Source organism: Mobula birostris, chromosome 5 (genome assembly GCF_030028105.1).
Source record: "Mobula birostris isolate sMobBir1 chromosome 5, sMobBir1.hap1, whole genome shotgun sequence".
Taxonomy (NCBI): Eukaryota; Metazoa; Chordata; class Chondrichthyes; order Myliobatiformes; family Myliobatidae; genus Mobula; species Mobula birostris.
The window spans coordinates 6125589-6152645 of record NC_092374.1 but is presented as its reverse complement, the minus strand read 5'-3'; the positions used below and the strand labels follow the sequence as shown (position 1 = coordinate 6152645).

The 27057-nt window shown below is 44.5% G+C and overlaps 1 protein-coding gene across 2 annotated transcripts in view; it reads left to right on the top strand.

Annotated features, from left to right (window-relative positions):
- The first annotated feature begins 12108 nt into the window (after window positions 1–12108).
- lifra (LIF receptor subunit alpha a) overlaps window positions 12109–27057 on the top strand; it is a 196928-nt gene continuing 181979 nt past the window's right edge. Inside the window, exon 1 of one of the 2 annotated variants that reach the window (XM_072257527.1) lies at window positions 12109–12198. The gene's annotated coding sequence lies outside the window, so the exon portion shown is untranslated. The remainder of the gene's footprint in view (window positions 12199–27057) is intronic. The other variant, XM_072257528.1, reaches the window with a different exon arrangement.

The following is a 27057-nucleotide window of genomic DNA, read 5'->3' as shown; positions in this document are numbered from 1 at the left end:
TCTGGCTCCCAAGTGTTTGAAAGAGATTCCGCTGGTGTGAGTGTATCAACTATTGTCCTCTTCCAATCTTGGAAGATGATTGATGTAACATTAACTATTTATAGCGAGGGAGGGAGAGAGGGAGTGAGTGAGGGGGATGGGCAGCGAGAGGGAGAGGGGCATAAGATAAAGGAGCAGAATTAGGCTATTTGGCTCATCCAGTCTGCTCCACCATTTCATTATGGCTGATCCAATTTCCCTCTCAGGCCTAATCACTTGTCTTCTCCCGGTATCCCTTCATGCCCTGACCAATCAAGAATCTATCAACCTCTGTCTTAAATATACACAAAGACTTGGTCTCTATAGTTGACTGTGGCAAAATATTCCACAGATTCACCATTCTCTAACTAAGAAATTCCTCTTCGTCTCTGTTTGAAAAGAATACCCCTCTATTTTGAAGCTGTGTCCTCTGGTCTTAGACTCTCCCTCTATAGGAAACATCCTCTCCACATCCACGCCATCAAGGCCTTTCACCATTCAATAAGTTTCAATGAGGTCACCCCTCATTCTTCTGAATTCTAGTGAGTACAGCCTCAGTGCTACCAGACACTCTTCATATGACAAGCCACTTAATCGTGGAATCATTTTTGTGAAGCTTTGAACCCTCTCTAGATTCAGCACATCCTCTCTAAGGGGCCCAAACTGCTCACAATACTCCAAGTAAAGCCTCACTAGTGCTTTATAAGCCTCAACATTACAACTTGGCTTTATATTCTAATCCTCTTGAAATGAATTCTGACATTGCATTTGTCTTCCTCACCACAGATCAACCTGCAAATTAACCATAGAAACCATAGAAAAACTACAGCACAGAAGCAGGCCTTTTGGCCCTTCTTGGCTGTGCCAAACCATTTTCTGCCTAGTCCCACTGGCCTGCACACGGACCATATCCCTCCATACACCTCCCATCCATGTATCTGTCCAATTTATTCTTAAATGTTAAAAAAGAACCCGCATTTACCACCTCATCTGGCAGCTTATTCCATATTCCCACCACTCTCTGTGTGAAGAAGCCCCCGCTAATGTTCCCTTTAAACTTTTCCCCCCTCACCCTTAACCCATGTCCTCTGGTTTTTTTCTCCCCTTGCCTCTGTGGAAAAAGCCTGCGTGCATTCACTCTATCTATACCCATCATAATTTTATATACCTCTATCAAATCTCTCCTCATTCTTCTACGCTCCAGGGAATAAAGTCCTAACCTTTTCAACCTTTCTCTGTAACTGAGTTTCTCAAGTCCCGGCAACATCCTTGTAAACCTTCTCTGCACTCTTTCAACCTTATTTATATCCTTCGTGTAATTTGGTGACCAAAACTGAACACAATACTCCAGATTTGGCCTCACCAATGCCTTATACAACCTCATCATAACATTCCCAGATCCCTCTGTTCTAGTGCAATCCTCAGTGCCTTACCATTAACCCTGTATGTTCTACCTTGGTTTGTCCTTCCAACATGCAATACCTCACACTTGTCTGTATTAAACTCCATCTGCCATTTTTCAGCCCATTTTTTTTTCCTTCAGCAAATCTTGCACAAGGACTCCCAAGTCCCTTTCCACTTCAGTTTTCTGTATTTTCTGTCCGTTGAGAAAATAGTCAACCTTTCATTTCTTTTACAAAAGTGCATGACCATACAATTCCTGACATTTTTTTTCCATCTGCCACTTCTTTGCCCGTTCTCCGAATTTGTCTAAGTTCTTCGGTAGGCTCTCTACTTCCTCAAAGCTACCTGCCCCTTCGCCTATCTTCATAAGGTCTGCAAACATTGCAGAAAAGCCATCAATTCCATCATCCAAATCATAGACATATAATATAAAAAGAATCAGTCCCAACACAGACTTCTGTGGAATACCACTAGTCACCAGCAGCCAACCAGAAAAGGCTCCCTTTATTCCCACTGTTTGCCTCCTGCCAATCAGCCACTGATTTATCCTTGATAGAATCTTTACTGTATTACCATGGGCTCATAGCTTGTAAAGCAACCTCATGTGTGGCACCTTGTCAAAAGCCTTCTGAAAATCCAATTACACATTCTCCTTTGTCTATCCTACTTGTTATTTCTTCTAAGAATTCCAACAGATTTGTCAGGCAAGATTTGCCCTGAGGGAAGCCTTTCTGGCTACGGCCTATTTCATCATGGGTCGCCAAGTACCCTGAGACCTCATCCTTAATAATAGACTCCAACATCTTCCCTACCACTGAGGTCAGACTAACTGGCCAATAGTTTCCTTTCTTCTGCCTCTCTCCTTTCTTGAAGATAAGTGACATTTGCAGTTTTCAAGTCTTCTGAAACCATTCCAGAATCTAGTGATTCTTGAAAGGTCATTACTAATGCCCCCCCAATCTCTTCAGCCACCTCTTTCAGAACTCTGGGGTTTACACCATCTGGTCCAGGTGACGTACCTACCTTCAGACCTTTCAGTTTCCCAAGAACCTTCTGTCTAGTTATGGTAACTTCACATGCTTCATTGCCTCTGACATCTGGAACTTCCAGCATACTGCTAGTGTTTTCCACAGTGAAAAACGATGCAGAATACTTATTCATTTCATCCTCCATTAGTACCTCTCCAGCATTGTTTTCCAGTGATCTGACACCCACTTTATGTATCTGAACAAACTTTTGGAATAAATAACAAACTGAATAAATTTTTAGTTACCTTCTGTTGGTTTTTAAAAGCTTCCCAATCCTCTAACTTCCCACTAATTTTTGCTCTAATATATGCCCTCTCTTTGGATTTTATGTTGGCTTTGACTTCAAAGGTTTCAAAGGTACATTTAATGTCAGAGAAATGTATACAATATACATCCTGAAATGCTTTTTCTTGCAACCAGCCACAAAAGCAGAGTGCCCCAAAGAATGAATGACAGTCAAATGTTAGAACCCCAAAGCGCCCCCAGCTCCCCCCTCCCACGCGTAAGCAGAAGCAAAGCAACGATCCCCCCTCCCCCACCAGCAAAATATCATTGGTGCCCCCCCACCAAGCACTCAAGTGTGTAGCAAAATATCAATAAAGACACAGACTTGCAGTACCCCAAAGACTACTTGTTCACCCAGTAATTCGACATACCATAGGCTCTCTCTCTCTCTCCCTAATAAGGGAAAAAGAGGTGTCCCCGTTTCACAGCAAAAGGGGAGACATAATAAACAATTCGCTGATTTACGATGTTAAAGGTCCGTTGTGTTTTTCCGAGCTCTGTGTCCAAAGAACTCGGGTCTCTGGGCACACAGCCAGCAGCCAGTTTGCTGCTTTCGATCTTCCGTCTCCCACGACACACTGATTCCCTGCAGAGGCACCGACCACGAATCTGTCCGCCTCCAGGGCCACGAAATCCCGGAACTCCAAAGGCACTGACTTTAGCTTCTCCTTCTCAAATTTCAGGTTGAATTCAATCATATTATGATCACTTGCCCCAATGGTTCTTTTACCTTAAGCTTTCTTATCAATTCTGGTTTATTGCATAACACCCAATCCAGAAAAGCTGATCCTCTCGTGGGCTCAACCACGAGCTGCTTTAAAAAGCCATCTCATAGACATTCTAGAAATTCCCCTCCTGGAATCCAGCACCATCCTGATTTTCCCATTCTACCTGCATATTGAAGTCCCCATGATTATTGTAATATTGCCCTTTTGGCATGCTTTTTCTATTTCCCATTGTAATTTGAAGGCCACGTCCTTACTACTGTTTGGGGATCTGCATACAACTCCCATCAGGGTCTTTTTACCCTTGCAGTTCCTGAGAAAGGGAAAAACAGTGAGGGAGAGGGGAAGAAAGGGAGAGGGAGAGGGAGGGGCAGAGGGAGAAAAAAGAAAAAGTAGGGATCTAGAAATGAGTAAACCTAACATCAGTATAGGACAATTGCTGGAATCTATTATGCAGGTTGCAGTGACAGGACATTTGGAAGATCGGAAGACGATTGTGAGCACGAACATATAATTTGCCAAATCTGTTGCTGTAATCAACAGAATAGATAAGGGGAGCAAGTGAACTATGAACACTACCTCATAATTTTTGATCTCTATTTGTATTAAGTTTTAAAATATATTTCTCATTGTAATTTATAGTTTTTTATTATTATGCATTTCAAGTACTGCTGCCGCAAAACAACAAATTTCACGATAGATGTCAGTGATATTTAAATCTGCCTCTGAAGTGGATGTGGTGTTTTAAAGTCTTCTTGCGGCCTCCACAAGAAGTTCCAAACCAAATTAGAGGACATGAGTTTGGGGTAATAAACTGAATTGAGGAGAGATCAAAATGACAGAGAACAGAGAGGGAGAATGAAGGAGACAGTTTTGTGTTGGGAGGTTGGGACTTCTGAGATGCCACAAAGTTCACTATTTATATTCATGGTGTTAATGAGGGGACTGAGTGTAGGACAAGGTGTTGCGCACGAGGCTGCTGAACAAGATAAAAGCCTATAGTGTTACAGGAAAGATACTAGCATGGATAGAGCATTGGCTGATTGGTAGGAGGCAAAGAGAGGAGATAAAGAAGCTTTTTCTGGTTGGCTGCCGGTGAGAAAGTGGTGTTCCACTGGGGTTGATGTTGGGACTACTTCTTTTTGCATTAAAAGTTAATGATCTGGATGATAAACTTATTGGCTTTGTAGCCAATTCTGCGGACCATATATAACTGGAGGAGTAGGTAGCGCTCAGGAAGCAGGGAGGCTGCAGAAGGTCTTGGATAGTTTAGGAGAATGGGCAAAGTGACAAATGGAATACAGTGTAGGGAAGTGTTTCGTCGTGCACTTTGGTAGAAGGAATAAAGGCATAGACTATTTTCTAAATGGGTAGAAAATTCAAAAATTGGGGTGCAAAAGGACTTGGAAGTCCTTGTACAGGATTCCTTAAAGGCTGATTGGCAGGTTGAGTCAGTGATGAAGGAAGCAAGTACAATGTTAGCATTAACTTCCAGAGAACTAGAATATAATGCTGAGGCTTGAGAAGGCATTTAGAGTATAGTGAGCAGTTTTGGACGCCATATCAAAGAAAGGATGTGGTGGCATTGGAGAAGGGCCAGAGGAGGTTCATGAAAATGATCCTGGGAAAGAAATGGCTAACATAAGAGAAGTGCTTGAGGGCTCTGGGTCTGTAAATGCTGGTGTTTAAAAGAATGAGGGGAGGGGATCTCATTGAAACTTAGCGAATATTGAAAGTCCTGGGGAGAGTGGATGAGACGGTGTTTCCAATAGTGGGGGGAGTCTAGGACCAATAGACAATAGACGCAGGAGTCGGCCATTCGGCCCTTCGAGCCAGCACCGCCATTCACTGTGATCATGGCTGATCATCCACAATCAGTATCCAGTTCCTGCCTTTTCCCCATAACCTTTGATTCCGCTATCTTTAAGAGCTCTATCCATCTCTTTCTTGAAAGCATCCAGAGACTTGGCCTCCACAGTCTTCTGGGGCAGAGCAAGGTTATCCATTTCAGTAGATGTGGAGTTTTTTTTAAGTGAGAGATTGAAAAAACTTTAAAAATTAATATACAGATAAAGCAAGCTGTTGGCTGTCCATCAATGTCAGGATATCTGTGTGGGAGAGTTTTTGAAATTGATAAAGTTGTTGTTCTGGGATAGTTCCACTCTCTTAACCTCGGAAGTCTGGGGTCCAGTGGTACGAACAAAGGTGTCACAATCTGGGGTCTTCCTTGGTTGCAGTGGATGACCATGATGTCCTCTGTGCCTTGCCATACCCTTTGCTCTAACCAGAGCATTGTAGAACCACCTTCCTGGTTGTTGGATCTCACCGTAGATCTCAGCCACCCAGTCCCCCCGGATCTGACTTTGCGTGCTAGGACATACCCCTGTCTCACTGGGGTATGAGCCTGCCAGCTACCCTCACCTGTCTTGCCTGCCTGTCGAAGTGGTGTACTTGGGTGTGACCACTTCTGCATGAAAACATCTACATGGAGCCACAGGTGAGGCATTTTGCCCCAACTTTACTGGGATGCATCTGGGCAAGTCTGACCTCATGTTTGAAAGAAGGGAATACTTACAGCAGAAAGTAGGGAGCAGTAACACAAAATGTAGGTAGCATCTGAGGAGAGGAACAGAGTCGGTGTTTCAGACTGGGACCGTAGTGGACCCAATGATTGTATTGATTGGGAGATTGAGTTATGAGGAGAAAGTAATCAGACTGGGCTCATACTTCTTTGAGGTCAGAAATTCGTTCGAGATGGTCTTCAAGGGAAGTTTGAACTGCGACTGGTAACTCATGCAGAACATGGGTTCGGTGCGTGAGTAAAGTGCTACGCCTGCCACAGTACAACCTGCCTCAGGAGCTGCTGATTCAATTCTATTCAGGAATAATCCGGTCTGTTCTCTGCTCGTCCATCACTGTCTGGTTTGGATCAGCTACCAAACAAGACAAGAATAGACTCCAAAGAACCGTCAGGGCTGCGGAAAGGATTATTGGTGTGAAGCTGCCCTCGATCCAGGACTTATATACATCTAGAGTCAGGAAGTGAGCAAACAGCATCATTGTAGACCCATCACACCCTGGACATCACCTGTTCCAACTCCTTCCTTCTGGTAGGCACTTCAGATCACCGTATGCCAGGACAAATAGGTACAAGAACAGTTTCTTTCCTATGCCATCAGTCTTATGAACACTTGAATTTTAGTCTATTATAAACCAAGTCCACCTGTACATACACAGGTACACCTCATTGTATATAGTTCACGATTATTTGCACTATTGTTTTGTTTTTTAATTCTGTACAGCGAGAGCTCAGGGAAACCGGCATCGAATTCCCTGAATGGGTCCACATACTTGGCGATAATAAAGGATTCTGATTCTAATTCTGACTACTCCAGAAACAAGTTCCAATGCTTACGTGCACATTGGACTGGTTTAACTGTAATAGGTCCTTATATTTTTCTTTTCTTGTTAACTGATAAAGTTGAAAAATTGGTAAATATATTGGGCTTATAATTTTATGTTGGTGTACGATCTGTCATTTCTGGGTGACCGGTAATTGTGTATGGGGCAGTGTTTACACAACATCTACTACAATGAATGTTCCTTAATTGGAACATCCTAACTTTCCTATTTGAACTCCAAATTATACTAACCCTGGATTGCTCACGAAGGTGGCCTTCTCACTGCTGAGTCACGAGGCTGTTAGCACAGTTAGCTAATAGCCAAGTTTGTATACAAGTCCGGTGAGAGGGTTTCACAACAGGCCAATGAGCTAGAGGGTGACAACCTTTTGTGCAGTTTAAATGCCTTTATGCTTTAGTAGCAAAAGATACACACACACACACCCCCACCCACCCACCCCATAGAGGGAACATTGTTCAGAACAATGTAATCTCATTAAAACGTGTAAAGTTCGTACATAGTGAGAGGATGGATTGGTAATTCCCCTATTTAGGGTGCTGAGAATGAGGGGTTACAGTCTCAACATAACAGTTGGTCATTCAGGATGAGAAAAGGTGTCGAGTCGAGGGGGTGGTGAAAGCTCACTTGCAGAGTTTTCAAGACAGTGATCCACAGATTTTTTTTGATATTGAGGGAATCAAGAGATTTGGTGTTGGTGCAGGAAAGAGGCACAAAGGTAAAGGATTATCCGTGATCTCATCGAATAGCAGAACAGGGATCTTGTGTACAAAGTTCAAAGTAAATTTACTATCAAAGTACATGCATGTCATGATGTACAACCCTGAAATTGGCCGGCTGGTGGCACAATGGCATCCGTGCCGGACTCCGGAGCGAAGGCTCCTGTGTTCGAATCCAAGTCAGGCCGCCCCCCGAGCACGCTTTCCATCTGTGCCGGGTTGATCGTCGAGCTAGCTACTCGGCCTCGTTTAAAAAAAAGGGTTGAGTCAGGAACATTCATATCATGACCCGGTTAATCCGAAAGGAGACCAATCCTGACAGCACGTGCCAGACAAGAATGGCTGACTGTCTCGTGCGACACGCTAAAAAAAACCCCCGAGATTCATTTTCTGGTGGGCATTCTCAATAAATTCAAAAACCATAATAGAATCACTGAATGACCGTGCTAATAGGACGGACATCAGTATGCAAAAGAGAACAAGCTGTGCAAATACAAATAGAAAAAGTATAAAAAAGAAATAATAAATAAACAATCAAAAGAGAAAATAAGTTGAACAGTTCTTGAAAGTTAGTCCATAGATTGTGGGAGCAGTTCAGTCACGTGACAAGTGAAATTGACTGAAGTTATCCCCTTTGGTTCAAGAGCCAGATGGTTGAGGGGTAATAACCTTCCTTGAACCTAGTGGTGTGGGTCCTGAGGCTCCTGTACCTTCTTCCTAATGACAGTGAGAAGAGAGTGTGACCTGGATGGTGGGGTCCTTGATGATAGATCCTGCTTTTCTGCGACGATGAACTGAATGGGGACCTCAAGGAGAGATTCATCAGTCTTGGTTCATACCTTGTCCCTACTGGCTAGTTCCGGTACTTTTTAAGATTTATGCAAATAAACTCCAAGGTTTCAGTTCTCTGAATTCTCCCATTTATTACTTTCATTGGCCTTCTTGCAACTCTCCAAATACATAACACACATTTTCTGGATTAAGTTAAAAGCAGCACCTGAAGGATTATTGGTGAATAGAGGGACCTTTGTACCAATGATCCCTCGAGATGGCAGCACAGGGAATTAAGATAGTACGGGAGTTAAGATGCTGGATGCATCTCCATCCACCTTTCTAAGTCCAGCACCCCTCTCTCTGAATCTTAGGAGGACCTGCTCCATCTCCCTGGGGCCTATCTCTCTCTCTCTCCCTCCCACACTTGGGGGTCTTGCTCTTTCTCAGATGACACCCCAATCTTCATCTCTGAGAATCTCTTTCTCTGGGGATCTCTTACTCTCCTTTGTGCTGGGAGTTACTCCTCTCTGTGGGCCTCCCCCTGCCTGAGGGTCCCTCTATCTCCGTGAGGGTCTCTCCCTTTCCATGAGGGTCCCTCTATCTCTGTGGGTCTCCCCCTGCCTGAGGGTCCCTCTATCTCCGTGAGGGTCTCTCCCTTTCCGTGAGGGTCCCTCTATCTCCATGAGGGTCTCTCCCTTTCCGTGAGGGTCTCTCCCTTTCCATGAGGGTCCTCTATCTCCGTGAGGGTCCCTCTATCTCCGTAAGGGTCTCTCCCTTTCCGTGAGGGTCCCTCTATCTCTGTGGGTCTCCTCCTGCCTGAGGGTCCCTCTATCTCCATGAGGGTCTCTCCCTTTCCGTGACAGTCCCTCTATCTCTGTGGGTCTCCCCCTGCCCGAGGGTCCCTCTATCTCCGTGAGGGTCTCTCCCTTTCCGTGAGGGTCCCTCTATCTCTGTGGGTCTCCCCCTGCCTGAGAGTCCCTCTATCTCCGTGACGGTCTCTCCCTTTCCGTGAGGGTCCCTCTATCTCCGCAAGGGTCTCTCCCTTTCTGTGAGGGTCCTTCTATCTCCGTGAGGGTCTCTCCCTTTCCGTGAGGGTCCCTCTATCTCTGTGGGTCTCCCCCTGCCTGAGGGTCCCTCTATCTCCGTGAGGGTCTCTCTATCTCTGTGAGGGTCTCTCCCTTTCCGTGAGGGTCCCTCTATTTCTGTGGATCTTCCCCTGCCTGAGGGTCCCTCTATCTCTGTGAGGGTCTCTCCCTTTCTGTGAGGGTCCCTCTATCTCCATGAGGGTCACTCCCTTTCCGTGAGGGTCCCTCTATCTCTGTGGGTCTCCCCCTGTCTGAGGGTCCCTCTATCTCTGTGAGGGTATCCCCCTTTCCGTGAGGGTCCCTCTATCTCTATGAGGATCTCTCCCTTTCCGTGAGGGTCTCTCCCTTTCCGTGAGGGTCCCTCTATCTCCGCGAGGGTCTCTCCCTTTCTGTGAGGGTCCTTCTATCTCCGTGAGGGTCTCTCCCTGCCTGAGGGTCCCTCTATCTCTGTGAGGGTCTCTCCCTTTCCGTGAGGGTCCCTCTATCTCTGTGAGGATCTCTCCCTTTCCGTGAGGGTCCTCTATCTCCGTGAGGGTCTCTTCCTTTCCGTGAGGGTCCCTCTATCTCTGTGAGGATCTCTCTCTTTCCGTGAGGGTCCCTCTATCTTCCTGAGGATCTCTCTCTTTCCGTGAGGGTTCCTCTATTTCTGTGAGGGTCTCTCCGTTTCCGTGAGGGTCCCTCTATCTCTGTGGGTCTCCCCCTGCCTGAGGGTCCCTCTATCTCCGTGAGGGTCTCTCTATCTCTGTGAGGGTCTCTCCCTTTCCGTGAGGGTCCCTCTATCTCTGTGGGTCTCCCCCTGCCTGAGGGTCCCTCTATCTCCGTGAGGGTCTCTCACTTTCCGTGAGAGTCCTCCTGACAACACACATCAAAGTTGCTGGTGAACGCAGCAGGCCAAGCAGCATCTGTAGGAAGAAGTGCAGTCGACGTTTCAGGCCGAGACCCTTCGTCAGGACTAACTGAAGGAAGAGTGAGTAAGGGATTTGGAAGTTGGAGGGGGAGGGGGAGATCCAAAATGATAGGAGAAGACAGGAGGGGGAGGGATAGAGCCAAGAGCTAGACAGGTGATAGGCAAAAGGGGATACGAGAGGATCACGGGACAGGAGGTCCGTGAAGAACGACAAGGGGAGGGGGACCCAGAGGATGGGCAAGATGTATATTCAGAGGGACAGAGGGAGAAAAAGGAGAGTGAGAGAAAGAAAGTGTGCATAAAAATAAGTAACAGATGGGGTACGAGGGGGAGGTGGGGCCTTAGCGGAAGTTAGAGGAGTCGATGTTCATGCCATCAGGTTGGAGGCTACCCAGGCGGAATATAAGGTGTTGTTCCTCCAACCTGAGTGTGGCTTCATCTTTACAGTAGAGGAGGCCGTGGATAGACATGTCAGAATGGGAATGGGATGTGGAATTAAAATGTGTGGCCACTGGGAGATCCTGCTTTCTCTGGCGGACAGAGCGTAGATGTTCAGCAAAGCGGTCTCCCAGTCTGCGTCGGGTCTCGCCAATATATAAAAGGCCACATCGGGAGCACCGGACGCAGTATATCACCCCAGTCGACTCACAGGTGAAGTGTTGCCTCACCTGGAAGGACTGTTTGGGGCCCTGAATGGTGGTAAGGGAGGAAGTGTAAGGGCATGTGTAGCACTTGTTCCGCTTACACGGATAAGTGCCAGGAGGGAGATCAGTGGGGAGGGATGGGGGGGACGAATGGACAAGGGAGTTGTGTAGGGAGCGATCCCTGCGGAAAGCAGAGAGAGGGGGGAGGGAAAGATGTGCTTAGTGGTGGGATCCCGTTGGAGGTGGCGGAAGTTACGGAGAATAATATGTTGGACCCGGAGGCTGGTGGGGTGGTAGGTGAGGACCAGGGGAACCCTATTCCTAGTGGGGTGGCGGGAGGATGGAGTGAGAGCAGATGTACGTGAAATAGGGGAGACGTGTTTAAGAGCAGAGTTGATGGTGAAGGAAAGGAAGCCCCTTTCTTTAAAAAAGGAAGACATCTCCCTCGTCCTAGAATGAAAAGCCTCACCCTGAGAGCAGATGCGGCGGAGACGGAGGAATTGCGAGAAGGGGATGACGGTCCTTTCCTCTCCTCAGTCGCCATCGCGCCTCAAACCCTGCCGCACTCCTCGTGCCCCCGCGGCCGCGCCCCTCCCCACGCGCCGCGCTCCTCGTGCCCCCGCGGCCGCGCCCCTCCCCACGCGCCGCGCTCCTCGTGCCCCCGCGCCCCTCTCCACGCCCTCGCTCCTCGTGCCCCCGCGGCCGCGCCCCTCCCCACGCGCCGCGCTCCTCGTGCCCCCGCGGCCGCGCCCCGCCCCACGCGCCGCGCTCCTCGTGCCCCCGCGCCCCTCTCCACGCCCTCGCTCCACGTGCCCCCGCCCCGCGCCTGCGCCGTCGCTCGGGACGACCCGGGAGGCCGGTCAGCTCCGCAGTTGCTGTCACTGCCAGTCCGGGCGTTGACCGTGCCGTCCTCCCTCAGCGAGTCTCTCGTACTCGCTCTGGCTCTGCGCGTCTGGCCTTGCCCTTCCCGGCGGAGGCGTGTAGACGAAATGCAGGGAGGCTTCCTCCGCCGTTAGTCCGTCAGCACTGCCATTCATTGCCAGTCTGACCGCGGTCCCTCTTCTACCGGGAGCCGGTGTCGGCAGGCCCCATCCTCGGGAAGCCGCTGGAGTTCTCCTTGGGTCTGGGAGCCGAGGGGGATGGAGTACTGACCCGCTCAGCACCCACCGTTCTGGATGTGGGAAGCCTGGTGAGTTACTGTGGGAACAGTTGCCGGATGCTCGAATTCAGATTCCGAGAGAATCAGGTTTATTATCACCGATTTACAGGACGCGAATTTGGTTGTTTTGCGGCAGAATATGCTATAAATTACAAAATAGCGCACTAGAACGGGGATAAGTAGAATGTTTGCCAAGCTTTACCGTGCTACTGCTGAGTAATTGTGAGTTATATTTGCTGGCATTGTTACTTTGCTTTGGATTATTCGTTTCTCACTGAAATCTTAATCCGTATTCTTGCCCCACCACTTCATCTCGTAGTTGGCAAACTGCCTGGAGTTATATATTCATTTTTGACGCAGGTAACATGGCTTTACAGGCGTGGTTTCGTGTTTAAAATAAAGCATGGATGTCTTGAAGTGTTTCTTGAGCAGAATATTTGGTATTTTGCCCAGTTAATTCTATTCCCTTACTAATAGGTTGGTTAGTTCTTTTATGGCTGTCGTGTTTCTGTAGAAAACCGAAAGAGGCCACTCGGGCCAGCCGGCCCATACCAGCGTCAGTGATTCGCCGAGGTCGCCTCCTGTCTTATCTCGGTTTACCAGTTCATCTTCTCGTCCCTTTTCTCTGTGCTTATCTATCCTATCTTCTAACTATGGACTTAGCCTCTCCCTGCGAGAGCGCCATCCTCTTTCTGGGTAAAGATGTTTTTTTTTTCCGTATTGCGAACACTAACTGCGTCTGTTGTGAGTCTGTGGAAATCTTCTCATAGTTTTGTCAGTCTCCCGACCTTTCAGGGGAAAACTGTTGCGTGAACTCATCATGGTTGCTTGCCCTACGACTCCCTTCGCACTTCGAGGCAAATTAATGCACCTGAAGTGCTTTCACAACGCAGAAAGGTCGAAGTCGAGTTCATTGTCCCACGCAAAACTTGCTGCAGCATCACAGTATCATATAAGTAGCATTCACAAGAGAAAAAAATAAGTTAAACATAAATTATATACAATTTTTACAAGAGAAAACAATTGGAATGAAAAAAACAAAGTCCATTTAATAATTTAGTGAAAATATCTAACGAAATAAAATACGGTACTAAATATCCCGTATTTGGGCGTCCTTCAGTTCTAATTATCTTGAGTTTAAGTTAAAATTTATTGTCATTCAATCATACACATGTATACAGCTAAACAAAACAACCCACCCGTGCCCCCCCCCCACTAAGGCGCAAAACACAGTACATATAAAAGTCCCCCCTTCAATCCTAACAATCCCCCTTTCCCCACCCTCCCACCTACCTTCCCCCTTACCTGGCTTCATCTATCACCTGCTCCCTAGTTGAAGTTTATTATCATCTGACTGTCCAAATATACAAGTCAATGAAACAACACTCCTCCAGACCACGGTGCACCCTCAATGCATATATCACACACAGCACATAAACCCGCAGCACACTATGTATAGTTTATGTATTATTTTCCTTCCCCCACCTTATTCTGGTTTCTTCTCCCTTTCCAGGCCTAATGAAGGGTATTGACTCAAAACATCGTCTGTTTATTGATTCCACAAATGCTACCTGACCTACTTGAGATCCTCCAGCATTTTGTGTGTTTTGCCTTGGATTTTCAGCATCTGCAGAATCTCTTGTGTTTACTCCTCTTTTGATTTCTTCCTCAGAACTTCTTATCCTCCCCTTAAGTTCCCTTTCCCTTTACCCTCAGCACTCCATTTTGTAGGTACTCCAGCCATGCCCTGGGTTAAGAAAATTGTCTTTTATCCTTTTGGATTATTTGCCTTCTGATGATGATACCTAATTTTAGATTCTCCACAGACAGAATAAATGTTCTACCATGACTTCACATCATCATTTAAAAAGATTTTGCATTTGTGCATTTTAGGGAAATTCTGACTTTTAAGAATTGATTAAATAGTTAATGAAGAATGTCCTAATTGTCCATTTGTCAGTTTGGGTCCGTAGTGCCATCTTAACTGCAGATTTATGAGATTCACAGAATCATAGTCAATGGTCAAAGACCTTCAGACATCTAGCCTGTGTATGTCATCGAATACCTACCTAAGCTATTCCCATTTTCCAGCACTTGATCTACGTCCTTCTTTGTTTTGATTCAAGTGCTCACCTAAATACCTCTAAAATATTGTGTGAGTAAATAAGTCTCTCCTTATAATAGGTCTCAAGTTCTAGCAATGTCTATGAATTTTATCTGCATCGTCTCTCTCTTAATCATGTTGTTTCTATAGAATGGTGAGCAGAACTGTACACAGTATTCCAGATATGGTCTCACATGGCATTCCACACTCGTACTCAGTCTGTTGCCCAATGAAGGCAATCATGCCATTTACCTCCTTTTCCACCTTGCCTATCAGTGCTACCACTGTGTACTTGTCCCACTAGTTTTCTCGGTTCTGCGGCAGTCTCCTGGGCTCTGTCATTAACTTATCTCAGTTCACAGTTAATAACAACACGAGATTCTGCAGACACTGGAAATCCAGAGTAACACACACAAAATGCTGGAAGAATTCAGTATATCAGACAGCATCCATAGAGAGGAATAAACAGTTGACGTCTCGGGCCAAGACCCTTCATCGGTTCTTCAAATTTGTCCAAATTTGATTTCATCTGCCTTGGCCCACTTTCCTAGTTTGTAACCTTAGCCTTCTTCACTGTCCACGCACCACCAGTTTTGATGCCATCTGCAAACTTAGCAATCACAGCACTTACATTCTCAACACACAAAATGCTGGAGGAACTCATCAGGCCAGGCAGCACTCGCGTTCTCAGGCAGATTGTTAATATATAGATTGTGATTCCTGGATATCAATGAGAGAATTTGACTGAGAGAGAAAATACAGAGGAACTACATTGGGAATGAGTTACTCCAATAATCTATTTCGGTGGATTGAACTTTCCCTCAATTGTTATTGTCATCATCAGTATCATCATGTGCTGTGTCAGATGATGTTAGCGATCATGGTTTGACCATGATTGTTCTTGGCAAACTTTACTACAGAAGTGGCTTGCCATTGTCTTCTTCTAGACAGTGTCTTTACAAGATGGGTGACCCCAGCCATGATCAATACTCTTCAAAGATTGTCTGCCTGGTGTCGGTGGTCATATAACCAGGACTTGTGATTTGCACCAACTGCTCATACGACTGTCCGCCACCTGCTCCCATGGCTTCACATGGCCCTGATCGTTTGGCGGGGGGGGGGGCGTGGCTAAGCAGGTACTACACCTTCCCCAAGGGTGACCTGCAGTCTTAGCAGAGGGAAGGAGCAGCTTACGCTTTATTACAATCAGAATTAGGGCACCATGGTAGAGTAGCATTTACTACGGCGTGATTACAGCTCGGTTGTGGGAGTTCAGAGTTCAGTTCTGGAGTCCTCTGTAAGAAGTCTGTAAGTCCTTCTCATGGAATTTGTGGGTTTCCTCCTATAGTCCAAACGCGTACTGGTTAGTAGGTTGTTGTTTTTTGTAAATTGTCCCATGGTTGGTCTAGAGTTAAATAGGAAGTTGCAGGGTGGCATAGCTTGAAGGGCTGCTCTGTGCTGTATCTCAATAAATAAATGAAAAAAATCAGGTTTATTATCACTGGAACACATGTAAAAGTTGCTGCCTGGCCTGCTGCGTTCACCAGCAACTTTTATGTGTGTTGCTTGAATTTCCAGCATCTGCAGAATTCCTGTTGTTTGCGTTTATTATCACTGGCATTATTTGCCATTTTAAGCAATGAGGGAGATTGAAGCATCGAAGTGAGTGCAGAGGGTGAGTGCCGGCTGTTTGCCTTTTGATCAGTTGCTGTGTACTGGGGAGGAGAGAGCCTGCTGCTGCCCAGAGAGTGTTGCTCAGGTGTTTTCTGTGTTTTGGATATGGACTTCGACATATTTTCAGTCTTACAGTTTTTATATTATGTTTTTTTTGCCCGATCTTGTCAACTTTTTTTGTGTGGGGGGGGGTCAATGTGCCTGCTCGGTTTTGTTCAGTTTTTTTTGTGCGGGAGGAGGGAATTGAGGATTTATGTGCCTGATTTATTTTGCTCGGATTTTGTGCGGGAGGAGCGATATGGGGGTTAATGTGCCTCTCCATTTTTATTCGTTTTTTTATTTGGGGGAGGGGTTACCTTTCTTTCCTTTCTTGCTTTCATGACTATTCGGTAAATTGAAGAATTTCAGAGTTGGATACAGTACTTTGATTAATGAAACTTTGAACCTTCAAACGTGAAATTTGTTTCGTGGCAGCAGTACAATGCAATACATAAAAATTATTGCAAGTTACAAAAAGACTTGTATAAAAAAAGTAAGTAGTGCAAAAAGAAAGCAAAATAGTGAGGTAGTGTCACTGGGTTCATGGGCGATGAAATTATTTTCTAGTGTCGTGCTAACTGTGGGTTTTTTCAAATAGAAGGGTAGGAACTCAAGAATGAAATGCCTGAAGTTTTCAGACTCTTACCTTATCTGGTAGGGGAATTATGTTCATTAATGGCAAAAGTTTCAGCATCCGAGAGTTTGAGTTCGCTTTGGGACCCTAAAAATGTGACTATCACTCAAAAGTGAAAACAGAATTACCATCTCAACAAAGGCTTTTATATTCTCCTGGCATTGAAAGCATCTTATGAAATATGTTTAAAGTGTGGTAATATAGGAAATAGACTGCTTATTTGCAGACAGTAAGCTTCCACAAACAACACAATAAGCAGCAGATAATGTTCTACTTCGTAAGTTGGTACTTGAGGTTATTACTGCAATTAATCGGGTTCATTTGAACAGCTCAATTTCAGTGTTGCGTTGATTACGGAAGCAATATTGTTAGAAGTTTATAATTTGAGAAGACAACAGCTGTTTAAATATACACTACTCATGTATTTTTAAAATTGTGTTTGACCTTTCAGTATTGGTGATCTTGGGTAAATATAGTGTACCATGGAGCTACAAGATTGCACATCATTACCTCCGTGATTATTGAGGCAGCATGTGTGCAAAGTGAAACAGAGGCAATGTATATATAGTAGCCTTTGTGTCTCCACTTATCACACTGCAGCCTCAGGCTCCACCTTGACTTTTTCCTCTTCTCAGCTAGCTCCAGCTGTCCTTAGTTTTGCTTTTCTGTTTCCGTGTATCACTTACCTGTATCTGTTCTCCAATCCCACCTCTTCCCAACCTAGCTTGTTCTTCTCATCACACTTCACCTTTCCTTGGTCCACCAATCACCTAAAGCCCCTATGTCACCCCGACCTTTCTCTTTACACTGGCTACCTTCCCACTCCTCTCTCAGTCCTGATGCAGAGATCGGAAGGCCCGACAGAGGATAGTAAATACCTCCAAAGGGATCACTGGGGTCTCCCTCCCCATTTGTGATGTTTACCGGGAGTGTTATATGAGAAGGGTGCAAAGCATGTTGAGGTCCCTACCACCCACCCCACAATCTCTTTGACCCATTACCATCAAGAATGAGGTACGGGAGCATCAGGACTAGGACTGCCAGTCTGGGTAACAACTCCTGACCTCAGGCTGTGAGACTAATGAATACCTCGACACCACTAAGGTCTCATCGCTAGGACGGAACAGCTGACTGTTTAACTCTTTACCTGTGCTGCATCATTCACACACATTTTGAATTATGTTTTGTTAATGTATTTCTGGTAATATTTTGTTTTATGTGCTGTGATACTTCGTGGGTGCACCATGGTCCAGAGGAACATTTGGTTGTATATATGTAGTCAGATGACAATAGACTTGAACTTGACCTGAAAAGTTGACAATTTGTTGACAGAAGTTGACATTTCTGGTCACTGCATTATAGGAAGGACGTTGAGGCTTTGGAGAGGGTGCGGAAGAGGCTTTCCAGGATGCTGCCTAGATTAGAGGGCAAGTGTTATAAGGAAAGATTGGACAAAACTGTGCTGTTTTCTCTGGAGTGCCGAATGCCAAGGGGAGATCTGATAGAGGTTTATGAGATTACGAGAAGCATAGATGGAGTATGCAAATAGCATCATTTTCCCAGGGTTGTAATGTTTAATACTAGAGGGTATGCATTTAATGTGAGGGGGGTAATTTTAAAGGAGCTGTGAAAGGCAAGTTTTTCTTACCAAGTGGTTGGTACTGGAATATGTTACTTAGTGGTGGTAGAGGTAGATGCATTAAGAGTCGTTTAGAATGGCACATGACTGTGAGGAAAATGGAGAGATATGGACATTGTGTAGACAGAAGGGATTAGGTTTGTTGGCCATTGGATTGCTGATTGGTTTGGCACAACCACCATTGTCGGTCGGAGGGCCTGTTCCTGTGCTCTGCTGTTCTATGTTCTAATTTCTTTCCCCCTTCCTCCTATTTCTTCCCACTGCTGCTCACGTTTTCTTCTGCAGTTTGAAAATTATTCCTACATTATGATTATTGCACTTATTTTTATATCACAATATAGAAAAGTAAAGTGCAAATAACTGCAGTTGAGATTCAGACTTGTGCTTTTCAAGGTGGCTAGAAGGCCACGCTGAAAGAAAGAAAGACTTGTACTTATATGGCATCATTCCTGCTCCTTTCAACACATGCTGAAGAGCTTTAGAGCCAGTAATACAATTTCAATGAAATGTAATCACTGTTATAATGTCAGAAATATTGCAATCAATTTGCTTGCACAGAAAGCATTACATTAAATGTTATAATTAATTCAGTGAAAGAAGATCTCAGTAAGCAGCATGATGTAAGCAGGTTGTGTGAGCAAGACTGGACTGTCCTTAATTTAAAAACAGTTGACAATGGGATGCGGGTGACACCTGAATCGCAATATTTAATTTCCTAAGGAAGTCAACTCAATACTTCAAAGAATAGAACCATATACAGTGGAGTTGGTGACAGGTTTTCTCTTAAGGTCATCAGTAAATCGGTTAAGTTGCTTGATCAGTTGTCAAGGCTGGCCTACAACATAGATACCCGAGGTAGGGAGGAAGAGCACACATTTTTAAATTGATTGAGATGCATAACTGTAAATAAATTTTTAATCTCCTCGTTGGACCACAGTAAACTTGCATTCATACAATGGCCCTAACCATGCTGAATGCGTGGGTTTAATGGATGTCTTTTGCAGCATATGTTTGGACGGTGTACCTGAGGGAAATATGAGGGTCATACTTTTTCCATTTGCGTTGTTAGAATATTTCCAATTTCTTAGCCATTGTGTTGTGGGGTTTTAATTGGATTAGGGTTCGCTGATTCATTCAAAATAGTGGTTCTTTGGACTGCATATAGTAATATACCCACAGACATTTTCAAAGACTGGTTTAGTATGTATAATTACATTATTCTGTACCCACTCAAGATGAGAATGGTACATCACAATCTTGTGAATCTATCCTTCCATATTTTTATTGTACCCACAGCAAAAGTTATATGCTATAGATACAAGTCTTGCTGAAACATTGGTATTACTCAGGAAAAATATGAAGATGTTTTATTTGTTTACATGGTATTAGAACTTCACTGCTTCTGAGGCTAAAGCCTTGTTTACATTTTTTGGGCTTAAAAAGTGCTTAAGTTGGCCTCAGGAACCTGTTGTTCTCAGACCCAACTGTGAAAAAGAGAGTGCATTGAACCTAGCTTTGGAATTGGATTGGGGTTGATGGACATTTAGGCTGCCTACTGTGGAGTGGGAGAGAGTTAAGTACATGGGTAATGACCAAAGGAAAAGTGACCAGCAGCCAATCCGGACATTGGAAGTTTGAGAGGAGGGGATTTCACTCAGGTCCTTTGCCCGAGTAGAAAAAGGCAGCTGCAGGTTGTGGCAGTACAATGGAGCTTTGACCAGTGACCAGTCTGCATTTGAGATTGATTAACCAGAGGAAATTACAGGGGGGCAGGGGCGGCTGTTGTTTGAGTGGACAGAGTCAGAGTGGTGACTTTGAAGCTTCAGTCAGAGAAAACAAAGAAAAGAAAAGCTCAAGGTAAAGCTTTCTTTATTTCCTTCCTTTCTTTATATCTGCTCGGCCGGGCAGGATAGTGGAATGCTCCTCTTGCGGAATGTGGGAAGGCAGGGAGACCGCCAGTGTCCCTGACGACCACCACTGCGAGAACTGCATCCAGCTGTAGCTTCTAACAATCCACGTAAAGTGGTTGGAGCTGGAACTAGATGAACCCTGGATCACTCGGGATGGTGAAGGGGTGATAGAAGGCCATCCCCCCTCAACATCAGTAATGTCACTTTGGATACTGTTGGTGGGGGGTGGGGGTTGACCTAATAGGAAAGTCACAGTGGTTGGATCTCTAGCACTGAATCTGGCTCCATGACTCCGAAGGGAAGGGAGAGGCGCAAGAGACACACTCTGGTAATAGGAGATTCATTAGTTAGGGGAATGGACAGGATGTTCTATGAGCGAGAATGAGATTCCTGGATGGCATGTGGCCTTCCAGGTGCCAGGGCCCAGGACATCTTAGATTGAGTTCTCAGCATTCTTAACTGGAAGAGTGAACAGCCAGAAGTCATGGTCCATGTAGCCAACAATGAGATGGATAGAATGAGTGATGAGATTCTGTATAGGGAGTTCAGGGAGTTGGGTGCCAAGTTAAAGGACAGGGTTGTGATTTCAGGATTGCTACCTTTGCCGCGCTCTAGTGAGGCCAGAGCGAGGAAGGTTATACAGTTTAGCATGTGGTTAAGGAGTTGGTGCAGGGGAGGGGGCATAAGATTTTTGGGCATTGGTGTCTTTTTCAGGGAAGGTGGGACCTTTACAGAACGGGTAGTTTGCACCTGAACTGGAGGAGAACTAATATCCTAGTGCGAAGATTTGTTAATGCTGGATGGTGGGGTTTAAACTAGAGTTGCAGGGGATGGGAACCAGAGCACCTGAACAGTTAGTGGAGAGGTTGTGGAGGCAGATGTTAATAAGACCTCAGACAAAGTTAGGTTGAGCATGGTGTCCTGAGCTAGGTATATTTCAATGCACAAAGTATTGTAGGAAAGGCGAATGAACTCAGGACATAGATCAACACCTGGAATTATTACATTGCAGCTGCCAGTTAGACTTGGTTGCAGGAGGGGGTAGGACTGGCAGCTTAGTATTCTGAGGTTCCATTGTTTTAGATGTGACAGAGTGGGAGGGGTTAAGGAGGAGGGGTAGCGTTACTAGTCAGGGGAAATGTCACGGCAGTGCCCTGTCAGGACAGACTGGCGAACTCGACTAGTGAGGTGTTATGGGTGGAACTGAGAAATAAGAAAGGTGAATGGGGCTATATTATAGACCACCCAATTGTCCTAGGGATTTAGGGGAAAAAGTCTGTAAATAGATCGCAGACTGTTGCAAGAAACCTGTGGTTGTTATAGTAGGTGATTTTAATTTCCTACATGAAGACTGGGAATCCCAGACTTCTAAAAGACTAGATGGCATAGAATTTCTCAAATGTGTTCAGGAAAGTTTCCTTCATCAGTACGTAGATGTCCCAAAGAGAGTGTGTGATACTGGATCTGCTATTTGGGAATGAGACAGGGCAGGTGACAGAAGTCTGTGCAGGGGAATACTCTGCATCCAGTGACCAGAATGCCATTAGTTTCAAAGTAAGTATGCAAAGAAATAGGTCTGGTTCGCAGGTTGAGATTCTAAATTGGAGAAAGGCCAGTTTTGATGGTATCAGAAATGATCCAGCAAGTGTGGATTGGGTCAGACTGTTTTCTAGGAAAGCTGTACTTTGTAAGTGGGAGGCCTTCAAAAATGAAATTTTGAAAGCACCAAGCTTGTATGTGCCTGTCTGAATACAAGGTAAAGATAACAAGTGTAGGGGACCTTGGTTTTGAGGCCCTGGTTAAGCGAAAAAAGAGGTGCATAGCAGGTAGAGGCAAGTAGGAATAAATGAGGTGCTTATGGAGTACAAGAAATGCAAGAGAACACTTAAGAAAGAAATCAGGAAGGTTAAAAGAAGGCATGAAGTTGCTCTAGCAGACAAGGTGAAAGATTCTACAGATATTTTGACTAAACATTGCAAGGGACAAAATTGTTCCTCTGGAAGGCCAGAATGGTAATCGTGTGGAGCCAAAACAGTTGATGGATATCTTGATGCATTCTTTGCATCTATAGTCATAGTCATACTTTATTGATCCCGGGGGAAATTGGTTAATCTGAGTTTATCTGTATTTACTCAGGAGATTGATACAGAGTCTATAGAGGTGAGGCAAAATGGCGTCAACTTCATGGGCCTGACAGGGTGTTCCCTTGGACCCTATGGGGACCTAGCAAAGATATTTAAAACATCCTTAGTGACAGGAGAGGTACCAGAGGATTGGAGGATAACCTATGTTCGGCTGTTTAAAAAAAAATGCTGTAAACATAAAGCAGGAAATTATAGGCTGGTGAGTCTGACATCAGTTATGGAAGGTATTCTAAGGAACTGGATATGTAAGTATTTGGATAGACATGGATTGATTAAGGATAGTTAACATGGCTTCATGCGTGGTCGGTCGTGTCTAAATAATCTTAGGATTTTTTGAGGAAGTTACCAGGAAAGTGGATGAAGGCTAGGCATTGGATGTTTTCTACGCGGACTTTAGCAAGGCATTTGACAAGGTTCCAGAAGAAGGTTCAGTCGCTTGGCATTTAGGTTGAGGTAGTAAATTGGATTAGACATTGGCTTTGTGAAAGGAGCCAGAGAGTGGTAGTAGATGGTTGCCTCTCTGACTGGAGGCCTGTGACTAGTGGTGTGCTGCAAGGATTGATGTGGGTCCTTTGTTGTTTGTCATCTATGTCAATGATCTGGATGATAATGTGGTTAACTGGATCAGCCAATCTGCAGATGACACCAAGAATGGGGGTGTAGTGGACAGTGAGGAAGGCTACTGTGGCTTGCAGAGGGATCTGCATCAGCTTGAAAAGTGGCAGAAGGAATTTAATGCTGACAGATGTGAGGTTTTGCACTTCGATAAGACCAACCAGGGTAGGTCTTACTTAGTGAATGGTAGGACACTGAGGAGTGTGGTAGAACAAAAGGGATCTGGGAATACACGTCCATAATTCATTGAAAGTTGGTCTCATAGGTAGTTAGGGTCATAAAGGTTTCAGCTCATTGGCCTTCATGAAGATAGGATGTTTTGCTGAAGCTGTTTAAGATGTTTGTGAGACCTAATTTGGAGTATTGTGTGCAGTTTTGGTCACCGACCTACAGAAAGAGTGCAGAAAAAATTTATAAGGATGTTGCCAGGTCTGGAACACCTGAGTTATAAGGAAAGATTGAATAGGTTAGGACTGTATTCTTCAGAATGTAGGAGATTGAGAGGAGATTTGATAGGGTATACAAAATTATGAGGGTATAGATCAGGTAGATGCAAGCAGGCTTTTTCATTGAGCTTGGGTAGGACTTCAACCAGAGGTCATGGGTTAAGGGTAAAAGGTGAAACGTTTAAGGGGAACATGAGGGAAAACTTCTTAACTCAAACAGTCGTGTGAGTGTGGAATGAATGAGCTAGCAGCGCAAATGGTGCATGTGAGCTTGATTTCAACGTTTAAGAGAAGTTTGGATAGGTAAATGGATAGAGGGATATGGAGGGCTATGGTTCTGGTGCAGATTGATGGGAGTAGGCAGTTTAAGTGGTTTCGTATGGACTGGATGGGCCAAAAATCCTGTTTCTGTGTTGTACTTCTGTATGACTTTATGACTCAATGACTGGAGTCACTTAGCAACTTAGTGCAAAAGTGTTTATTAGTTGCGTCAAAATCAAACTTCCAAAATAATCAAAGAGTTAAAAGAAAGGTTCTAATATTTACATAAAGATATCTACCAGGAAACACATTAATAGTTCTGTACCTATTTTTGTCCAGTGTGAAATCCTGGCAATCCCTCTCCCTCAAAGATAATTTGTGGATTAGAATATGATGCACCCCACAATGTAGTTATCATCATATTGCAAAATAAACAAATATTTGAGTAACATGTATGGATTTACACATCCCCATTATTAAAGAAATTGAATATTCTGCCATATTGGCGAGAAAGGGATGATAAAGCCAACTTGAGTGCGTCAGCTCGGTTTGGGACTCATGAGAATATACCAGGGAAGACATTGAAGTGTGTACACTCAGTGCAACAACAGCAGAACAACAAGACTGTGTGTGTGTGTGTATATATATATATATAGTACGTTTTCTGAGTGCTCACTGTCACAGAGAGGGATGAGGAATAATCACACCTGAGGTTGCTTGGACAGGGGTCAGTAGTGGGGATGAAGCCTAGAATATTGGCTGTGTTGGGGGTGAGGTGGGTATGGAAGGAGAGGGGCTGGAATCAACAGAGTGGGGAGAATTGTGTCATTGGGAAGAATTATATGTGGCCTTGAGACTTTAGGGGTTTTGAACTGATCTTTACATTATTGGGATCTCCAATGAAAGGAAGCTTTACTTAACTTTCAGACTTCCAGTTTGATGTGAGGTGTCAAGACTGCATTGTTCCGAGTTAATGTGATCCTGTTCAGTGTCCTAAAAGGACCCTTGCCTGGTCAATATCTTGATCCTATATATCTCTGTTGTAGATCATGGTATAATCAGGAGACTGATAGATGTAAGGAAAGATCCAGTTGAATTTTCTAAGTGATGCAGAGTGACTAAGGGATGTGTGTAGACAAGGTTATACAGCACAGAAATAGGCTTTTGTCTACATTCTGAGGAAAATAAATTCTGTTTAATTGAAAAATAAATCTCTCATCAATGTTTTCATAGTGTTTTGATTCAAATACACCAATTGGTGTTTAGAATATCTGTTTTGAAACTGAGGTTTCTCTTTCTCAATTATATAAGATCTGCCAGGATTTGAAGCCTCTTACTTTTTGTGTACTTTTCCCTTTCAGAATCTGCAGATTCTTTTGGGGCCATGCCATGGTCCTATGGACCTGCTTGCTTTTTGAAGTGCTCATTCTTTGAAGGTGAAAAAATACCTCATTCATCTTCAAAAATGAAGACCTGCTGATGCCAGACAAGCTGTGCAGAGAGAAGAAATAGTTAATGCCTCAGTTCATTGATCCTTCCTTAAAATTATTCTGATGAAGAGTCATTGACCTGAAATATCAAATGTTTCTGAAGGGAAATTGGAAAACGGGGCATAAGTGTGATTTAGAATTGTCTATCATTATTTATTGTAACTGGAGCCTTTATCTGAACATTTGTCTGGGCAGTACTCATTTGACTTCCGGAGGTATAGCCATGGGCTTTCGCTTGGGTCCACAACATGCTGGTCTTTTTGTGGGATGTGTTAAACAGTTTTTGTTTCATTTCTACCTGGACCCATCTATATTTTCACCACCTTCAAAGTGAATCTACTACCAAACATATCTCCCCCTTCCATTGTTCTTCATGGCCCATTCTCTGGTTTATTCTTCCATTCTCACTAACCATCCTGTTATGGCACTTACCATTAAAGTTGCTGATTATGCTTTGCTTTCATCTCTTCCCTTCCAGGGACCCAAAGAGTCTTTCCCAATGAGGCAGAAATTCACTTGCACTCTTTTGAATGTAGGGTACTGCATTCGTGTTCACAAGTGGTCTCATGCAGTTTGTGTAATGCCTTTGTGGAGCACTTGTGCTTATCTGCAATGGTGACCCTGAGCTTCCTGTTGCCTGTCACTTTAATTCTCCATTCCACTCTGCCTGTGAGCTCCTGCACTGTCACAACGAGGCCCAATGCAAGCTTAAGGAACAGTACCTCATTGTCCTTGTGGGCATGTTGCAGCATTCCAGTTTGAAGGCTGGCTCACTTAGAGTAGTTGATGTCTCCAGCTTGAGCTGCCATGTATTTTCCGGTCTGCAGTTCACGACTCCCAGCTTTCTTTAATCCATCTTCTCAATCTCGCTGTTCTCATTCATTCATTCATTAACCAGATAACCTTGTTTCTTGTTGCAATTTATTCCCATGGTCCCCTGGCTTGATCTATCTGAGTCATCCATCACCCCACATGCTCCAACTTCCCTGTGAGCCCTATCCTGGTGAAGGGTCTGAACTCTCTTTCTGTGGTGCAGCCTGACCTGAGTATTCCCAGAACTTTTTTCTGTTTTAACTGCTAAGTGCTTTGCATGGCAAGTTGTAGCACGTAATATGTATAAATGACTTGCTCGTCTCCACAAGTCAGTACACTCAGTTCCACAGCAGTGGAGGTGGTCGATGTGCACCATCTGTTTTGGCTGTTTGTTCAAGTAATTTAAAACAAGTTTAATCACTCTTCAATTTCTTTCTAAATTGTTCACCTTCCTTTGTTTAGCAGCACGTTTAAGAAAAATCAAAGTGGTCTTTCCAATAATTTCCATGCTGTAATGGAGCTTTACAAAGGAACAGGGCTAGATCATGCCAAGAAAGTTGGGGAAACCGCCATGCAGTCACAGTGAATAGTAAGGCACTGGGAAGTGTTGTAGATCAAATGGACTTGCGAGTGTAAGTGCATGGTTCCCTGAAAGTGGTAAAAGGTGGTGGGGGAGAAAAGGTTTGTAGTATACTGGCTTTCATCAGTCACGGCATTGAGTGTGTAATCTTACAAGACATTGAGGGCATATTTAGAACATCGTCTTCAGTTTTGGCCACCCTGCTATAGAAAAGAGTGCAGAGGGTTTATGAGGATATTTGAAGCACTTGAAGGACTGATATGGAAAGAGGTTGAATGGGTTGGGATTTTATGATTAGAACAAAGGAGAATGAGGGATGATCTTAGAGTTGTATAAGATCATGAGGGACATTCAGGGTGAGTGTGTGCAGTCTTTTTCTCAGGGTTGGGGAATTAAGAACCATATGATATACATGGAGTTAGAAGGGAGAGACTTAACAGGAATCAAAGAACAACTTTTTCACCTATAGGATGGTACATATGTAGGGTTCTCAGTAATATTAACTGTAATGTTAACTGCTAATAATGAAATGGCTTCTCT